We start from the raw sequence: 20,351 nt of genomic DNA on the forward strand, positions 1-20,351 counted from the left end.
GATGGGAGGGAGAAGGCAGGTGAATAGCAGTGACTTGTCCAGAAGTTGAGATTAGAGGAAGCCGTGAGGCCTCAGAATAGGGATAAGTTCCATTTTAGGCATTTGAACATGTTGAGTTTCAGGAAACTGAAAGACTGGACACCACTTAGGTTGACAGCATTAATGGAAACAACAATGATTTCCCATTTAAACCAAACAAAACTGTTGGTGCTGTCAACCCATGAAGAAAACTGACATAGGTGGCCATCAATGTACACTCATCTTTGAACAGTGACAGTGTAGCAAGATTGATAAGGAATCAGAGAGACCAATGGGGTTCAGGAGGTTACTTATTATTTAGGTACACTAAATAATAAATTATTTATTTATTTATTTAGTTATTATTCATTTAGTTTATTATTTAGCTACACTAAAAATAATAAATTATATTAATAATTAATATTAATAATAAATATAATAATATGATATTAATATATATTAATATATTATATAATATTAATATATAAGTATTAATTTAATTATAATTATATAATTAATATAGTGATTGATAATAAATATTATATAATATAATAATTAATAATAATAATAAATAATAAATTATTAGGTACACTGGCCCAGTCTGATTAACATCCAGTGATGTTACTCAATGGATGAACAAAGAGTTAAGCCTGAACAAAGAGTTAAGTTACCTTTAAGCATTTTGTGGGGCTGGGGGAGATCTGTGCAGAGGGAAGCATTACAGAAGCGAGAAACAAAGATGGTTATTCAATTAATTGAGACATGCATTACATCATTTCTTACTTTTCAAGGATAAACATGGTTTATGACTTGAGTTTATCTGTCTAGTGACCTTCCAGTTGCTCAGCTAGAGCAACAAGGTCTTCACAATGCCTGGGAAAGGGAGAGATAAGGCTCACTAGCCACAGAAAAACAGACAGTTAATTTTTCAAGGACTCCAGCTCTTTCTTTTTCTCAAGGGGAACTGAATTTTCTTACATACAAGTGAGTTTCTGCTTACACATTCTTTAATTTCTTTTAATTCCTGTTCCATTCCCCCCTTTGGTGCTTTTTATAACAAAGGTGTTAATTGAAAGCACCACTGTTTGCCACCTCTTCATGGAGCTGAGCTTCTTATTCTACAGGCAATGACTGATATTTGTTTGATGCCATCAATTGCTTGGTAGTGTGTCAGGTTACTATTGCCTCTATAGTGGACTGATTACTCCTAATAAGCAGGGGTAAAAGGCCATGGAGGATGAGGCAGATGACAAGAATAAACAAAAACCCACCAATGAGGGTTTCGAATCCTCCCATGATTGAGAACCATCCTCCAAACAAGAAATCTGGGGACCATCTGGACCAAGTCTGAACAGGGACATGGGCCAGCTTGTGCATTCTAGCTGTGATTTTCATGACAGCTTGGCCACTATTACTGATTTCTAGGCAACAGTTGGTTAAATTAAATTTGCGACATACTCCTTCCTCTAGGGCTAAGAGGTAATAATCTAAAACTAATCTATTTTGATGTATAGCATTTCTCATTTGTCTTGCTTGTACTGCCAACAAATTTAGTGCCCTTGATGTTTTATTGGTTATAATTTCAAGGACTGCCTGCAACATTATGATGCAGTTCAGCATATAGATTGGGCTGCGGTAACCCCATGACCCGTCTTGCAACCAGGTAGCTGGCCCATAGTATTTAATAATTTTTTCAGGAGTCATTTATTCTCTTTCCAGTCTTCTATATCCACATCTTTTTGATATTTTTTGTCTATTTTTGTGATTATGTTTCTTCTATTATTTTTCATCATAAACTGGATACCCTAAGAGTTCCCCTTGCTTTCGAGGAATTAGAAAGCAGGATGGCTTGATTGTTCCTAACACACATGCCCCTGTCTATTTAGCCAGCAGTTGCCAATATGCCCATACTCCACAGATCCAATATAGGCCAGATGGTGCCTTTAACCGTTTGGAGCCTCTAGCTGATTCTAAGAGTGGCTTAGAGTAGAGAACCAAGAGAAAGTGTTTGGATCTGGTAAATAGGAGTTGCTCTGGGCATTTCTTCATACAGTTTTGTTTTTAGTCTCATTATAATACTGTTGCCTTAGGCAGGTTGTTTTTTCCTACTGCCTCTGTGAAAGCCTTTCCCCAGTGGGCAATATGGTATTTTCCCATTACGGAGGTTTTTAACAACCAAACACTAGCTGAGGCTGTTGGTTCTCTGGCAAGGTTAGGCGAAGTGAAGTTATCTTGTGGCATTAATTCTTTTGCCTCCTATGGCCACTGGTCCCCCATATTAGTTCGTCCACATACATAGCATGACGAAATTCTTAAGCTGTCAGTTTTGTTTTCAGTTTGAGCAAATAAGTTTTTAGTTGATGGGGGAAGCTCAGGCACTGACTGATCAAACTGCTTATAGAATGACTTATCAACCTGGAATTGCAGGTTTGGATGCATTTGAGTCCTTCTAGTCTTTTTGACAATCAGTAATGGAACTCCAAGGCCTGCTGCTTGTCTATCAACTTGTAATAGTGCTGTCTGTCCTGTAGATCAAAAAGGTAGCTCTGGCTTTAAGACAGTGAAATTTAAAGGATTGCATGTCCTTGTCTTACAATTTGGTTTGGTTGACATACTACTTAGCAGAGCAGTCGTTCCTGAATATAAATGTTGGAGCTGTGTTAGCACAGAACACTGAATGTTACAGTCTGGGCATCCTATTTGTGGTTCTCAGTACAGATGTTTAGGGCTGCTTTTGCTAAGCATCTCTTGTGTTAAACCATTGCAGACTGCTTCTGGCTTTTTATGATTATGAACATATTTGGCATGGCAGGCATCAAAGTGCAAGGAAGTAGATCTTTTATAGGATGGAGGGCCTTCTTTGTTTTGAGCTATATGCTCTCTTTCTTTTTATCTCTCTGATTTAATATGTACCCCAATCCAGAATTCATAGGGTAAGTGCTTAGGGTCATACCATGCATATAGCTGATTATTTTCTGGGTCACAGACTGAATAGGTGGTTTGGTTGTATGTGCAGGTTCCTAACTTTGTTCCTGTACGTTCATAGTAGGTATGGTACAGTACAGTTTTAACTGTGATATTCCTTACCCAGGTAGTATGTACACAGTGTGGGCATCCTTCTAGAGATTTCTCCTTCTTTAGTATAGGCAGAAATGTTAAGAACATTAGTATATGTAATAGAAATATGCTTACGCTACACATGGGCATGACAAACCTTCCTCTGGGCATAGACATTTGCAGCATTTGCAGTAATAACAACAGAACAATCAGTATTGACAGAATTATAATTACACTTATAAATTGTATTTACATTTACTTATCCGGAGATGGTCCTTTTAGCTTCAGCTGTACGTAGACTAGTTAGCTTCCGGGATGTGACTAGAGCAGAGCTTGCAGGATCCTCAAGCTTCAGCCATGCGTAGACTGACCACCCTCTGGTGTGGTTAGAGCAGGGCAGTTGTCCTTCTTACTGGTGGTTGGGTTTTGCTGTAGGACTATTGGGGTGGGGTGATCTGGGTCTTGTTGGCTAATCCACTGGCCATCATCAGGAGACACTGCTGCCACTGGTTTCAGCCAACTATGGTGCATCCAAGGTGTGACACCTGCAACTTTAAGAGCAGTGGGAGTAGACATCACAAAATGGGCCTCTCCTATATGGGTCCTAGGGTGGTTGCGTGTCCAGAATTGGTGGGTTCTTGGTCTCACTGACTTCAAGAATGAAGCCGCGGACCCTCGCGGTGAGTGTTACAGCTCTTAAGGTGGCACGTCTGGAGTTTGTCCCTTCTGATGCTCAGATGTGTTCAGAGTTTCTTCCTTCTGGTGGGTTCGTGGTCTCGCTGGCTCAGGAGTGAAGCTGCAGACCTTCACGGTGAGTGTTACAGCTCTTAAGGTGGTGCGTCTGGAGTTGTTGAGCTAGATAGAAAGACTCTCCACATCCCCACCAGACTAAGGAGCCCAGCTGGCTTCACCAGTCCCACGCCATGCTCTTGCACTCCTCAGCCCTTGGGCAGTCGATGGGACTGGGCACCGTGGAGCAGGGGGCGGCATTCGTCAGGGAGGCTCGGGCTGCACAGGAACGCATGGAGGCGGGGGAAGGCTCAGGCATGGCTGGCTGCAGTCCCGAGGCCTGCCCCATGGGAAGACAACTAAGGCCCAGTGAGAAATCGAGCGCAGCACCGGTGGGCTGGCACTGCTGGGGGACCCAGTACACCCTCCGCAGCCGCTGGCCCAGGTGCTAAGCCTCTCACTGCCCGGGGCCAGCAGGGCCGGCTGGCCACTCCAAGTGTGGGGCCCGCCAAGCCCACACCCACCAGAACTCCAGCTGGCCTGCAAGCACCACAGGCAGCCCCAGTTCCCACTCATGCCTCTCCCTGCACACTTCCCTGCAAGCTGAGGGAGAGGGCTCTGGACTTGGCCAGCCCAGAAAGGGGCTCCCACAGTGCAGCAGCAGGCTGAAGGGCTCCTCAAGTGCCACCAAAGTGGGAGCCCAGGCAGAGGAGGTGCCGAGAGCAAGCGAGGGCCCTGAGGACTGCCAGCATGCTATCACCTCTCAATCCCTCCTCTAAACAGGACACCCCGATTGCTGTTGGGAATTTGGCCGATGACTGCTGTAGCTACTTCCTGCTGGATAGGGGTGAAGAATGGGCCCTGCAGTTGTGGTGTCCTTCAGAGGGGAACTCTCCAGGCCAGGTGAAGTGCCAGTGGGTTGGTCCAGGGGTCCTCAGTAGAAGTTGTTAGTTGAACTCATTTGGGGTTCCATTTGTAAGACCATCTGTAGCTTGATGGCCTTGATTCTAGAGGAAACAAATTTGACAAGAAGGTTAAAAATACAGGGCCCAAGGGTGAATAACAGTAAGATGGCTGCCACAGAACCTAGAAAGGGGAGAAGCCATGTTGCCCAACTCCAGAGCTTGGTATAAGAATTTGAAAGGCGTTGTCTGATTTCAGAATCCTTTTCCTGTAAACGCTGGTCAGCGTCTTGTACTATCCCCAACTCTTAGTGCAAAACCAACACTCTTCCCCTAAGAAGGTGCAGAGCCCTCCTTTCTCAGCAGTGAGGAGGTCTAGGCCTCAGCGGTTTTGGAGAGTCACTGCTGCCAAAGAGTCTGTTTGGGATTGTAAAGTAAGAATAGATTTCGTTATTTCTTGCAAACTGTCTGAGAAATCCTTTGAGAGTGTGTGGTAGTAGGATAATGAAGTTGATAGTCTAGCTATTCCGGTTCTTGTAGCAGTAGCCATTCCTAACCCTGTAAGTAGGGGTATTAGTTGTATGGCTCTGCGCTGATGGACTTGAGCTTTGAGGGGTACTGATAAGGTCTGATTTCCTGGGACAATGTTAATGTTAGGACTTAGAAAGATTAAGGTGCTGGTGCCTGTCCAGTTAGTGGGGAGGCAGATATAGGTCAACATTCCACATAAGAAGAATATGCCTTGGCTGGGTAGACAGAACTGGTTATGTATGTTAAAAAGGTGTGTGAGTTTGTTGTTTTCATTTTCCCATAATCCTAGAGTACCTAAGGTACCTCCAGTGAGTGGCTGGAAAGGGGTGTTGGGAGCAAACTGAGTGGCTCCCTGTGTTCTATCTTCCCACTGGAGAAAAAAAATTTGTATCCACTAGGAACCATTCGATAGAGTGATTGAAAGAGGGGATGAGAAGGCATTCACTAGTGGTAGGGGCGCTGCCTTGGCCTCCCAAAGTGTTGGCATTACAGGTGTGAGCCATTGCGCCCAGCCTTAGACATTCTTTTCAATACTTAGCCATGCATCTTTTCCATGGCCATATTTAAAGCCTGCATGTGACTTTTTAAAGTTAGTTCTCCTAGTTTACAGAGATTACCTTTAATCTGATTTATGATGGCAGGTGACTGGCTGAAAAAAAATCTCATAGGACGAATACCAAGTTTGTTTGATGGGGGTGCACCTGACTTGGAGGAGGACCATGGGCAAGATCTGATCCTACTTTTGATGAGTCTTTTGACAAAATTTCTTCAGCAGCTATTTGAGTGTCCGGTTCATGCACTACACTTTACCTGAGCTCTGTGGCCTGTAGGCTGTATGTTTTTACCACTTTATTTTTTTTTTTAACTTTTTTATTTTTTATTTTTTATCTTTTTTTAATTTTTTTAAAATTTTATTTTTTATTTATTATTATTATACTTTAAGTTTTAGGGTACATGTGCACAATATGCTGGATAGTTACATATGTATACATGTGCCATGCTGGTGCGCTGCATCCACTAACTCTCCATCTAGCATTAGGTATATCTCCCAATGCTATCCCTCCCCCCTCCCCCCACTCCCACAACAGTCCCTAGAGTGTGATGTTCCCCTTCCTGAGTCCATGTGTTCTCATTGTTCAATTCCCATCTGTGAGTGAGAACATGCAGTGTTTGGTTTCTTATCCTTGTGATAGTTTGCTGAGAATGGTCGTTTCCAATTTCATCCATGTCCCTACAAAGGACATGAACTCATCATTTTTTGTGGCTGCATAGTATTCCATGGTGTATATGTGCCACATTTTCTTAATCCAGTCTATCATTGTTGGACATTTGGGTTGGTTCCAAGTCTTTGCTATTGTGAATAATGCCGCAATAAACATATGTGTGCATGTGTCTTTATAGCAGCATGATTTATAATCCTTTGGGTATATACCCAGTAATGGAATGGCTGGGTCAAAGAGTATCTCTAGTTCTAGATCCCTAAGGAATCCCCACACTGACTTCCACAATGGTTGAACTAGTTTACAGTCCCACCAACAGTGTAAAAGTGTTCCTATTTTCCACATCCTCTCCAGCACCTATTGTTTCCTGACTTTTTAATGATTGCCATTCTAAGTGATGTGAGATGATATCTCATTGTGGTTTTGATTTTCATTTCTCTGATGGCCAGTGATGTTGAGCATTTTTTCATGTGTTTTTTGGCTGCATAAATGTCTTTTGAGAAGTGTCTGTTCATGTCCTTCACCCACTTTTTGATGGGGTTGTTTGTTTTTCTCTTGTAAATTTGTTTGAGTTCATTGTAGATTCTGGATATTAGCCCTTTGTCAGATGACTAGGTTGCAAAAATTTTCTCCCATTTTGCAGGTTGCCTGTTCACTCTGATGGTAGTTTCTTTTGCTGTACAGAAGCTCTTTAGTTTAATTAGATCCCATTTGTCAATTTTGGCTTTTGTTGCCATTGGTTTTGGTATTTTAGACATGAAGTCCTTGCCCATGCCTATGTCCTTAATGGTAATGCCTAGGTTTTCTTCTAGGGTTTTTATGGTTTTCAGTCTAATGTTTCAGTCTTTAATCCATCTTGAATTGATTTTTATATAAGGTGTAAGGAAGGGATCCAGTTTCAGCTTTCTACATATGGCTAGCCGGTTTTCCCAGCACCATTTATTAAAAAGGGAATCCTTTCCCCATTGCTTGTTTTTTTCAGGTTTGTCAAAAATCAGATAGCTGTAGATATATGACGTTATTTCTGAGGGCTCTGTTCTGTTCCATTGATCTATATCTCTGTTTTGGTACAAGTACCATGCTGTTTTGGTTACTGTAGCCTTGTAGTATAGTTTGAAGTCAGGTAGTGTGATCCCTCCAGCTTTGTTCTTTTGGCTTATGATTGACTTGGTGATGTGGGCTCTTTTTTGGTTCCATATGAACTTTAAAGTAGTTTTTTCCAATTCTGTGAAGAAAGTCATTGGTAGCTTGGTGGGGATGGCATTGAATCTGTAAATTACCTTCGGCAGTATGGCCATTTTCACGATATTGATTCTTCCTACCCATGAGCATGGAATATTCTCCCATTTGTTTGTATCCTCTTTTATTTCATTGAGCAGTGGTTTGTAGTTCTCCTTGAAGAGGTCCTTCCCATCCCTTGTAAGTTGGATTCCTAGGTATTTTATTCTCTTTGAAGCAGTTGTGAATGGGCGTTCACTCATGATTTGGCTCTCTGTTTGTCTGTTGTTGGTGTATAAGAATGCTTGTGATTTTTGTACATTGATTTTGTATTCTGAGACTTTGCTGAAGTTGCTTATCAGCTTAAGGAGATTTTGAGCTGAGATGATGGGGTTTTCTAGATATACAATCATGTCGTCTGCCAACAGGGACAATTTGACTTCCTCTTTTCCTAATTGAATACCATTTATTTCCTTCTCCTGCCTAATTGCCCTGGCCAGAACTTCCAACACTATGTTGAATAGGAGTGGTGAGAGAGGGCATCCCTGTCTTGTGCCAGTTTTCAAAGGGAATGCTTCTAGTTTTTGCCCATTCACTGTGATACTGGCTGTGGGTTTGTCATAGACAGTTGTTATTATTTTGAGATACTTCCCATCAATACCTAATTTATGGAGAGTTTTCAGCATGAAGCGTTGTTGAATTTTGTCAAAGGCCTTTTCTGCATCTGTTGAGATAATCATGTGGTTTTTGTCTTTGGTTCTGTTTATATGCTGGATTACATTCATTGATTTGCATATATTGAACCAGCCTTGCATTCCAGGGATGAAGCCCACTTGATCATGGTGGATAAGCTTTTTAATGTTCTGCTGGATTTGGTTTGCCAGTATTTTATTTAGGATTTTTGCTTCAATGTTCATCAAGGATATTGGTCTTAAATTCTCTTTTTTGGTTGTGTCTCTGCCCGGCTTTGGTATCAGGATGATGCTGGCCTCATAAAATGAGTTAGCGAGGATTCCCTCTTTTTCTATTGATTGGAATAGTTTCAGAAGGAATGGTACCAGTTCCTCCTTGTACCTCTGGTAGAATTCGGCTGTGAATGCATCTGGTCCTGGACTCTTTTTGGTTGGTAAGCTATTGATTATTGCCACAATTTCAGCCCATGTGATTGGTCTATTCAGAGATTCAACTTCTTCCTGGTTTAGTCTTTGGAGAGTGTATGTGTTGAGGAATTTATCCATTTCTTCTAGGTTTTCTAGTTTATTTGCATAGAGGTGTTTGTAGTATTCTGTGATGGTAGTTTGTATTTCTGTGGGATCAGTGGTGATATCCCCTTTATCATTTTTTATTGTGTCTATTTGATTCTCCTTTCTTTTCTTCTTTATTAGTCTTGCTAGCAGACTATCAATTTTGTTGATATTTTCAAAAAACCAGCTCCTGGATTCATTAATTTTTTGAAGGGTTTTTGTGACTCCATTTCCTTCAGTTCTGCTCCGATTTTTGTTATTTCTTGCCTTCTGCTAGCTTTTGAATATGTTTGCTCTTGCTTTTCTATTTCGTTTAATTGAGATGTTAGGGTATCAATTTAGGATCTTTCCTGCTTTCTCTTGGGGGCATTTAGTGCTATAAATTTCCCTCTACAAACTGCTTTGAATGCGTCCCAGAGATTCTGGTATGTTGTGTTTCTGTTCTCATTGGTTTCAAAGAACATCTTTATTTCTGCCTTCATTTCGTTATGTACCCAGTAGTCATTCGGGAGCAGGTTGTTCAGTTTCCATGTATTGAGTGGTTTTGCATGAGTTTCTTAATCCTGAGTTCTAGTTTGATTGCACTGTGGTCTGAGTGATAGTTTGTTATAATTTCTGTTCTTTTACATTTGCTGAAGAGAGCTTTATTTCCAAGTATGTGGTCAATTTTGGAATAGGTGTTGCGCGGTGCAGAAAAAAATGTATATTCTGTTGATTTGGGGTGGAGAGTTCTGTAGATGTCTATTAGGTCTGCTTGGTGCAGAGCTGAGTTCAATTCCTGGGTATCCTTGTGGACTTTCTGTCTCGTTCATCTGTCTAATGTTGACAGTGGGGTGTTAACATCTCCCATTATTAATGTGTGGGTGTCTAAGTCTCTTTGTAGGTCACTCAGGATTTGCTTTATGAATCTGGGATATCCTGTGTTGGGTGCATATATATTTAGGATAGTTAGTTCTACTTGTTGAATTGATCCCTTTACCATTATGTAATGGCCTTCTTTGTCTCTTTTGATCTTTGTTGGTTTAAAATCTATCTTATCAGAGACTAGGATTGCAACCTCTGCCATTTTTTGTTTTCCATTTGCTTGGTAGATCTTCCTCCATCCTTTTATATTGAGCCTATGTGTGACTTTGCACATGAGATGGATTTCCTGAATACAGCACATGATGAGTCTTGACTCTTTATCCCATTTGCTAGTCTGTGTCTTTTAATTGGAGCATTTTGTCCATTTACGTTTAAAGTTAATATTGTTATGGCTGAATTTGATCCTGTCATTATGATGTTAGCTGGTTATTTTTCTCATTAGTTGGTGCAGTTTCTTCCTAGTCTTGATGGTCTTTTCATTTTGGCATGATTTTGCAGCGGCTGTACCAGTTGTTCCTTTCCATGTTTAGTGCTCCCTTCAGGAGCTCTTTTAGGGCAGGCCTGATGGTGACAAAATCTCTCAACATTTGCTTGTCTGTAAAGTATTTTATTTCTCCTTCATTTATGAAGCTTAGTTTGGCTGGATATGAAATTCTTGGTTGAAAATTCTTTTCTTTAAGAATGTTGAATATTGGCCCCCACTCTCTTCTGGCTTGTAGAGTTTCTGCCAAGATATCTGCTGTTAGTCTGATGGGCTTCCCTTTTTGGGTAACCCGACCTTTCTCTCTGGCTGCCCTTAACGTTTTTTCCTTCATTTCAACTTTGGTGAATCTGACAATTCCGTGTCTTGGAGTTGCTGTTCTCGAGGAGTATCTTTGTGGCATTTTCTGTATTTCCTGAATCTTAATGTTCGCCTGACTTGCTATATTGTGGAAGTTCTCCTGGATAATAGCCTGCAGAGTGTTTTCCAACGTGGTTCCATTCTCCCCATCTCTTTCAGATCCACCAATCAGACATAGATTTGGTCTTTTCACATAGTCCCATATTTCTTGGAAGCTTTGCTCTTTTCTTTTTATTCTTTTTTCTCTAAACTTCCCTTCTTGCTTCATTTCATTCATTTGATCTTCCATCACTGATACTCTTTCTTCCAGTTGATTGCATCGGCTCCTGTGGCTTCTTCATTCTTCACGTAGTTCTCGAGCCTTGGTTTTCATCTCCATCAGCTCCTTTAAGCACTTTTCTGTATTGGTTGTTCTAGTTATACATTCTTATAAATTTTTTTCAAAGTTTTCAACTTCTTTGCCTTTGGCTTGAATTTTCTCTCATAGCTTGGAGTAATTTGATCATCTGAAGCCTTCTTCTCCCAGCTCATTAAAGTCATTCTGTGTCCAGCTTTGTTCCATTGCTGGTGAGGAACTGCATTCCTTTGGAGGAGGAGAGGCACTCTGCTTTTTAGAGTTTCCAGTTTTTCTACTCTGTTTTTTCCCCATCTTTGTGGTTTTATCTACTTTTGGTCTTTGATGATGATGATGTACAGATGGGTTTTTGGGGTGGATGTCCTTTCTGTCTGTTAGTTTTTCTTCTAACAGACAGGACCCTCAGCTGCAGATGTGTTGGAGTACCCAGCCGTGTGAGGTGTCAGTCTGCCCCTGCTGGGGGATGCCTCCCAGTTAGGCTGCTCAGAGTCAGGTGTCAGGGACCCACTTGAGGAGGCAGTCTGCCCTTTCTCAGATCTCCAGCTGCATGCTTGGAGAACCGCTGCTCTTTTCAAAGCTGTCAGAAAGGGACATTTAAGTCTGCAGAGTTTACTGCTGTCTTTTTGTTTGTCTGTGCCCTGCCCCCAGAGGTGGAGCCTACAGAAGCACTCAGGCTTCCTTGAGCTGTGGTGGGCTCCACCCAGTTGGAGCTTCCTGGCTGCTTTGTTTACCTAAGCAAGCCTGGACAATGGCAGCCACCCCTCCCCCAGCCTCTCTGCCACCTTGCAGTTTGATCTCAGACTGCTGTGCTACCAATCAGCAAGACTTCGTAGGCTTAGGACCCTCTGAGCCATGTGCAGGATATAATCTCCTGGTGCACCTTTTCTTAAGCCCATCAGGAAAGGGTCATATTCCATTGGGAAGTGATCACATTTTCCAGGTGCCATGTGTCACGCCTTTGTTTGACTAGGAAAGGGAACTCCCTGACCCCTTGCGCTTCTGGAGTGTGGCAATGCCTTGCCCTGCTTTGGCTCACGCAGGGTGGGCACACCCACTGACCTGCACCCACTGTCTGGCACTCCCTAATGAGATGAACCCGGTACCTCAGATGGAAATGCAGAAATCACCCGTCTTCTGCATGGCTCATGCTGGGAGCTGTAGACTGGAGCCCTTCCTATTCGGCCATCTTCTCCCACTTTATTTTTAACAGTTGAGATCTGAACTATTTCAGCCACTGAAAAGAGCCGGGCACATTCCTCAGCCCCGGGCTCAAAACAAACAAGCCCAATACAAACACATCCCATCCTCCCATCCCACCACATATCACCATATATCTCTTAAACTTCCCCCGGGCTCAAAACAAACAAGCCCAGTACAAACACCACTAGGAAAGTCTCCGATAAGGGGACAGATGAGGGGACAGCCGTTCAAAGTTTTACTGAAAGAGCGGGAACCAAAAGAATTCCTTTGTTCCCCTGTAACTTTCAGGCTATAAAAAAGCAAACACTCGCATTGTTCGGGGCCCTCTTGTATGCGGGGGAATGGAGGGACCAGATTCGAACTTGTAGTAAAGATCCTTGCCGCTTGGCTTTGACTCTGGACTCTGGTGGTCTTCTTTGGGGAACAAACAGTCTGGGCATAACATCTGGGGGCCTGTCCGGGATTCCCCAAGCCCACCAGACCCCTGGTCAACGGATCTGCTAGGATCGATCTACTGATAGGTGAGCTGGCTCGTCTCCGTTTGTCTGTCCGTGTCTGTTCTGAATCCGAATCTGTGACTCGCGAGGTCTGAAACTGGAGCTGGCACAGTCGTGGCAGATGCACTATAGGATGGCCAGCGGAGACCGGTGGGAGACGTCCCCTGGCTCTCATCTGATGTATATTGCGATCTGTGCTGCCCCAGTTTGGCGGGCAGCAGCCGTATCTGAGCTGCCCGGTTGGGCGGGCAGCATCTGTCTCTGATCTGAGCTGCCCCGGTTTGGCCGGCAGCAGCCGTATCTGAGCTGCCTGGTTGATCGGGCAGCATCTGTCTCTGATCTGAGCTGCCCCGGTTTGGCAGGCAGCAGCTGTATCTGAGCTGCCCAGTGGGGCGGGCAGCAGCTGTCTCTGATCTGAGCTGCCCTGGTTTGGCGGGCAGCAGCCGTATCTGAGCTGCCCGGTTGGGCGGGCAGCAGCTGTCTCTGATCTGAGCTGCCCCAGTTTGGCGGGCAGCAGCTGTCTCTGATCTAAGCTGCCCCAGTTTGGCAGGAAGCAGCTGTCTCTGATCTGAGCTGTCCCGGTTTGGTGGGCAGCAGCCATATCTGAGCTGCCCGGTTGGGCGGGCAGCAGCTGTCTCTGATCTGAGCTGCCCCGTTTTGGTGGGCAGCAGCTGTCTCTGATCTGAGCTGCCCCAGTTTAGCGGGCAGCAGCTGTATCTGAGCTGCCCGGTTGGGCGGACAGCAGCTGTCGCTGATCTGAGCTGCCCCGGTTTGGCGGGCAGCAGCCATATCTGAGCTGCCCGGTTGGGCGGGCAGCAGCTCTCTCTGATCTGAGCTGCCCCGGTTTGGCGGGCAGCATCTGTCTCTGATATGAGCTGCCCCGGTTTGGTGGGCAGCAGCCGTATCTGAGCTGCCCAGTTGGGCGGGCAGCAGCTGTCCCTGATCTGAGCAGCCCTGGTTTGGCGGCCAGCATCTGTCTCTGATCTGAGCTGCCCCGGTTTGGCCTGATCTGAGCTGCCCCGGTTTGGCGGGCAGCAGCTGCCTCTGACCAGGGCTGCCAAAGTGCGCCTGCGATTAGATATCATTAATAAGTCAGATCAGATTTCCTTTACAGGGATTCAAACCCACATTCCTTTACAGGAAGAGACTACAAATTATTACAGGATGGGTAATACCCAGAGCACTCCTCTATCTCTCCTTACGAGTAATTTCAAAGAAGTTAGAGCAAGGGGCCATGATCTTGGTATTGAAATCAGGAAAGGAAAGCTAATTACTCTGTGTCGCTCCGAATGGCCTGCCTTTGATGTGGGGTGGCTGCCCGAAGGGAACTTCCGACTTGCTGTCATCACTAGGGTAAAGTCCAAGATTTTCCTACCTGGGCGTGCGGGCCACTTAGATCATATCCCATATATCCTCATATGGCAGGACCTTCTTGAGTACCTGCCTCCTTGGCTGTCCCCTTTCCAATTGGCCTCTGAACCCTGTAAGGCCCTAGTTGCTCAACCACTAAAATCCAAGCAACCAACTGCCCCCCACATCCTGTTTTACCTGACAGTGGGGACCCACTGTTCACAGAACCCCCTCCGTACCCCTCCAGGCCCCAGGCCCCACCCCCCCTGGCTGAGCTGCGGGAGGGAGCAGGCGGATGGGAGGCAGCCGGCACACACGGGCCCGCTGAAAGGGAAAGTAACTTTGAAGGGCCGGCGGGGCGGACGCGAGGGCGCACTCCGCGGACTAGCCCCCCTCAGCCGCCTGACTCCACGGTGGCTTTACCCCTTCGGGAAATAGGACCCCCGGATGACACAGGAATCCCCAGGCTCCAGTACTGGCCATTCTCCACCAGTGATCTGTATAACTGGAAAACTCAGAGTGCTTGATTTTCAGACTACCCCAAAGATTTACTGGCTTTACTAGATAGTGTCATGTTCACCCACCAGCCCACTTGGGATGATTGTCAGCAGCTCCTCCGAATTTTGTTCACCACGGAAGAGCGAGAGAGAATACAGATAGAAGCTAGAAAGCTGGTCCCGGGGGACGACGGTCAACCGACTGCCAACCCCGACCTCATAAACGCAACCTTTCCTCTGACCAGGCTGGCGTGGGACTACAACATGGCAGAAGGTAGGGGACGGCTACACCTTTATCGCCAGACTCTAATGGCGGGTCTCCGGGCAGCTGCTCGCAAGCCCACTAATTTGGCTAAAGTATATTCTATTCTGCAGGGAAAGACAGAGAGCCCAGCTACCTACTTAGAAACATTAATGGAAGCTTTTAGACCGTACACCCCCATAGATCCAGAGGCTCCAGGAAGTCAGGCAGCTGTTGTAATGTCTTTTGTAAATCAGGCAGCCCCAGATATTAAGAGAAAACTCCAGAAATTAGAAGACTTGGAGGGAAAGTGCATTCAGGACCTCCTTCAGATAGCCCAGCAGGTTTACAATAACAGAGATACTCCAGAGGAAAAGCAATTTAAGGCCACTGAAAAAATGACCAAGTTCCTGGCAGCAGTAGTACAGAAAGAGCATCTACAGCCAGAGTACACCCAACCTAGGCGCCCCCCACCGGCATGATAATCTGAGGAAAGACCAATGTACCTATTGTAAGGGGGCTGGCCACTAGGTAAGAGACTGCCCCAAAAAGAAAACACGAGGACAGGGACCCAGACCCCCTAGGTCTACACCCATACTAGTCACTCAAGATGAAGACTAGGGAAGACGGGGTTCGGACCCCCTCCCCGAACCTAGGGTAACTTTGCAAGTGGAGGGGTCCCCAGTCCAGTTCTTGGTCGATACGGGAGCACAGCACTCTGTCTTAGTTAAAACTAATGGGAAATTATCCTCCAAATCCTCGTGGGTACAAGGGGCCACAGAAGTTAAGAAATACCCATGGACAACACAAAGAACAGTAAACCTCGGAGCCAAGAATGTAACCCATTCTTTCCTGGTCATCCCTGAGAGCCCCTGTCCCCTATTGGGGAGAGACCTGCTAACTAAAATGGGAGCACAGATCTATTTCCTCCCTGAGGGGCCCGTCGTGACCAACTCCCACAATCGAACCGTGTCCATCCTGACTATAAACCTAGAAGATGAGTACCGGCTCCACCAGGAGAAAGCAGCCCCTGACCCGGACATAGCAACTTGGCTCCGGCAGTATCCAGAAGTGTGGGCGGAAACGGGGGGCTTAGGTCTAGCAAAACACCGTCCTGCCTTATTTATTGAACTTAAGCCTGGGACAGACCCCGTGCAGGTACGCCAATACCCGATGCCCCTAGAGGCCAAGAGAGGGATTGCCCCACATATCCGCCGGCTCCTTGACCAAGGGGTCCTACGCCCATGTCACTCACCCTGGAATACTCCATTGTTGCCGGTATGAAAACCTAATAGTGGAGAATACAGACCTGTACAAGACTTAAGAGAAATCAACAAGAGGGTTGTGGACATACATCCAACTGTACCTAACCCGTATACCCTCCTAAGTACCTTAAACCCTAAACATCAATGGTACACTGTTTTAGATTTGAAAGATGCTTTCTTTAGTTGCCTTTAGCCCCTCAGATCCAAAAGCTCTTCGCCTTCGAGTGGAATGACCCTGATAGGGGCATAAGTGGCCAACTGACATGGACCAGGCTGCCGCAGGGATTCAAAAACTCTCCTACCATGTTCGATGAGGCCCTCCATGAAGACCTGGGTGAGTACCGACGTAAACACCCTGAAATAATTTTACTCCAGTATGTTGAAGACCTCCTAATTGCTGCTGAGACCCAAGAAGCTTGCATCCAAGGGACCAAGGGTCTCTTACAAGCTCTAGGGAATCTAGGCTACCGAGTCTCAACAAAGAAAGCTCAAATCTGTAAGCCAGAGGTAATATATCTAGGGTACCTGCTTAAGGGAGGGCAGCGCTGGCTAACAGATGCCCGGAAACAAACTGTTCTGCAGATCCCCAGGCCACAATCCACCCGACAAGTGAGAGAGTTCCTGCGGTCAGCAGGATTTTGCAGACTATGGATACCTGGGTTTGCAGAACTGGCTAAACCCTTGTATCAGGCAACATGGGGGCAACAGCAATTTAATTGGACAGATGAAGCCGAGTTGGCCTTCCAACAGATTAAAACCGCCCTGCTCTCCGCGCCTGCACTAGGACACCTGATGTTACCAAGCCCTTCCACTTATACGTGGATGAAAATAAGGGTGTCGCCAAGGCGGTAATAACTCAGAACTTAGGCCCCTGGCAGAGGCCAGTTGCCTACCTGTCAAAGAAGTTAGACCCAGTAGCTGCCGGGTGGCCCCCTTGTCTCCGAATGATTGCGGCCATGGCTCTGATGGTGCAAGATGCTGATAAACTTGTCATGGGGCAAGAATTGCAGGTCGTTACTCCACATGCCATCAAAGGTGTACTCAAACATCCACCTAATCGATGGATGAGTAACGCCCGGCTCACCCACTACCAAGGACTACTACTAAATCCTCTCAGGATAATTTTCCTGCCCCCAACGACCTTAAACCCTGCCTCGCTGCTGCCCAACCCGGACCTGGACGCCCCACTCCATGACTGCACCAAGATACTAGCTCAGGTGCACGGAGTTCGAGAAGACCTGCAGGACCGCCCACTTCCTGACGCCGACCTCGTCTGGTTCACTGATGGGAGCAGCTTCATGCATCATGGCCAGAGGTACGCTGGGGCGGCAGTAACTTCAGAGACTGAGGTAATCTGGGCGGAACCCCTGCCCCCGGGGACATCGGCCCAGAAGGCCGAACTGATAGCGCTCACCCAAGCTCTTACCCTAGGGGCGGGGAAAAAGCTGACAGTATATACAGACAGCCGATATGCTTTTGCAACGGCGAATATACATGGGGCCATTTACAGGGAGCGAGGGTTACTGACGGCTGAAGGAAAAGAGATAAAAAGCAAGCAAGAGATCCTAGCTCTGCTAACAGCCCTATGGAGGCCAGAAAAATTAGCCATTGTACATTGCCCAGGGCATCAGAAACTAACTCCTCCAACTGTGCAAGGCAACTTTCTAGCAGACCAAACTGCAAGAAATGTGGCGAAGGCTCCCAGCCAACTCCTTGCACTCCAGCTCCCTGACCCGGGCCGCCGGGACTTGCCATATTTCCCTGAATATTCAGAACAAGATCTCCAGTGGATTGACAAACTTCCCCTGAAACAAATCCAGAATGGGTGGTGGACTGATACTAATGACCAAACCATCCTACCAGAAAAATTAGGACAACAGGTGTCAGAACACATCCACCGAACCACCCACCTGGGGGCCCGGCGGATGATGGACCTGATCAGACGCTCCAAGCTCAAAATCAGACATATAGCTGAGACGGCCAGCAGTATCGTGACAAGTTGCAAAGTCTGCCAGCTTAAAAACACATACCCCCAATCTCAAGCTGCAGCAGGAACAAGGCTCAGGGGAACCAGGCCCGGTATCTACTGGGAAGTAGATTTTACTGAAATAAAGCCAGGAAAGTACGGGTACTGGTACTTACTTGTCTTTGTAGATACTTTTTCAGGGTGGACTGAAGCATTCCCAACCAAAAGAGAAACTGCTCAGGTCGTAGCAAAGAAAATTCTGGAAGATATCCTTCCCAGGTATGGCTTCCCCATCCAGATAGGGTCAGATAATGGGCCCACTTTCGTCGCTAAGGTAAGTCAGGACTTGGCTTCCATCCTTGGGGCAAATTGGAAACTACATTGCGCTTATAGGCCCCAGAGTTCAGGACAGGTAGAAAGGATGAATTGGACCTTAAAAGAGACCTTAACTAAATTGACTATAGAGACTGGCGCTAATTGGGTAGTCCTTCTCCCCTATGCTCTGTTCCGGGCCCGTAATACCCCTTACAAACTAGGCCTCACCCCTTACGAAATCATGTATGGCAGACCTCCACCCCTGGTTCCTAGCTTAAAAGATGACCTGCTTAATTCTGAAACAGAAAATGTCTCTGAATTCTTATTTTCCTTACAAGCCTTACAGAAAATTCAGCAAGAAATCTGGCCCAAGCTGAGAGAGCTATATGAGACCAGTCCCCCACCGACACCCCATCCGTACCAGCCGGGAGACTAAGTCCTGGTTAAGCGACACCGACAAGAGACCCTAGAGCCCAGGTGGAAAGGACCACTCTAAGTACTCCTGACCACACCCACCGCCCTGAAGGTAGAAGGCATTGCGTCGTGGATCCACTACACCCACGTCAAGCCAGTGGACCCAACCTCCGACCTTCTGGGGCCAATCACGGCAGCGGCGGCTGAAGCACCGGACACGTGGACTGTGGACAGAGCTAAGAACAACCCCTTAAAACTCACCCTGCGCCGGCAGCATAACTCACTGCAAACATGCAGTTAGGTAGTCTAACTCTAACATTAGTCGCCCTAGTGGCCGCTGGGGAAAACATAAAGCCAGCTCCTCATCCCTTTGTCTGGAGATTCTGGCTTTATGAAAACCAATCCCACCCTGGGCAACCTCATAAGCCCGGGAAATTAGTGGCCAGTGCAGATTGCCGCTCCTCAAGGTGCAATAGCCCAATTTTACTAAATTTTACGGATTTCCCAGTAGCCAAACCAGTGGCACCAATAATATGCTTTGAGTATGATCAGACTGGATACAATTGTAAGCACTATTGGTGGCACCAAAGTGCCAGCTGCCCTTATAACTATTGTAACATCCATAAATACCAATGGTGGGGTGGAGAAGAACAGATAGATCCCAGATGGCCCTTCCATCACAGACGAGATAGAGACCTTTCATATACATGGATAGTTAAAGAACCCTGGAACTCCCGCTGGACCACACCTCAACACGGGGCTGTATACTACTCCTCCGCCTCCACATGGCCTAGCAGTCACCTCTATCTGTGGCGGGGTCTAGTGCAGGTACGGCCCCTGGTCCATGTAAATATCCAGCGACAAGAAAACTGCCTGAAACAAGATTTACGTCTGTTTTCCTGGTTAAAATTATTGCAAGAAGGATTAGAACTTGCCAACCTTACAGGACTTCACAGCCTGTCTGGCTGCTTTCTATGTGCCACTCTAGGGTGTCCACCGCTAACCACTATCCCCCTGCGATGGGGATCATCCACCTCTGCCCAAGCTAACAACCACCAAAACCTCTCATATGCCCCTATCCCTAATGTGCCACTATACCTAAACCCCAGTCAAGAGAAGTTTCCCTACTGTTTCTCAGGAACTAATTCCAGCCTCTGCAACATCACTGCAACGCCCCCTAACATCACCTTAAGGGCTCCGTCAGGCATATTCTTCTGGTGTAATGGAACATTATCTAAAAACCTATCAAGCCCCTCTGTTACCAACCTACTGTGTCTTCCTGTCACATTAGTTCCCCGGTTAACTCTACTTACTGCCGGCGAGTTCCTAGGGTATACCGGTAACTGGACTAGTGGTGTAATTCACCCAGACCCTAGACCGAGAGCTGCACGAGCCATATTTCTCCCCCTCATTGCAGGAATCTCCCTCACCACATCCTTCATGGCAGCCGGACTGGCTGGGGGAGCCCTAGGTCACGCCCTTATAGAAATTAACAAGCTGTACCAACAATTTGCCATTGCTGTGGAGGAGTCAGCTGAGTCCCTTGCCTCCCTCCAGCGGCAGCTCACGTCCCTAGCACAGGTAACCTTGCAGAACCGGAGGGCCTTAGACCTACTCACTGCTGAAA

The sequence above is a fragment of the Pan troglodytes genome, chromosome Y, assembly GCF_028858775.2.
Source record: "Pan troglodytes isolate AG18354 chromosome Y, NHGRI_mPanTro3-v2.0_pri, whole genome shotgun sequence".
Classification (NCBI taxonomy): domain Eukaryota; kingdom Metazoa; phylum Chordata; class Mammalia; order Primates; family Hominidae; genus Pan; species Pan troglodytes.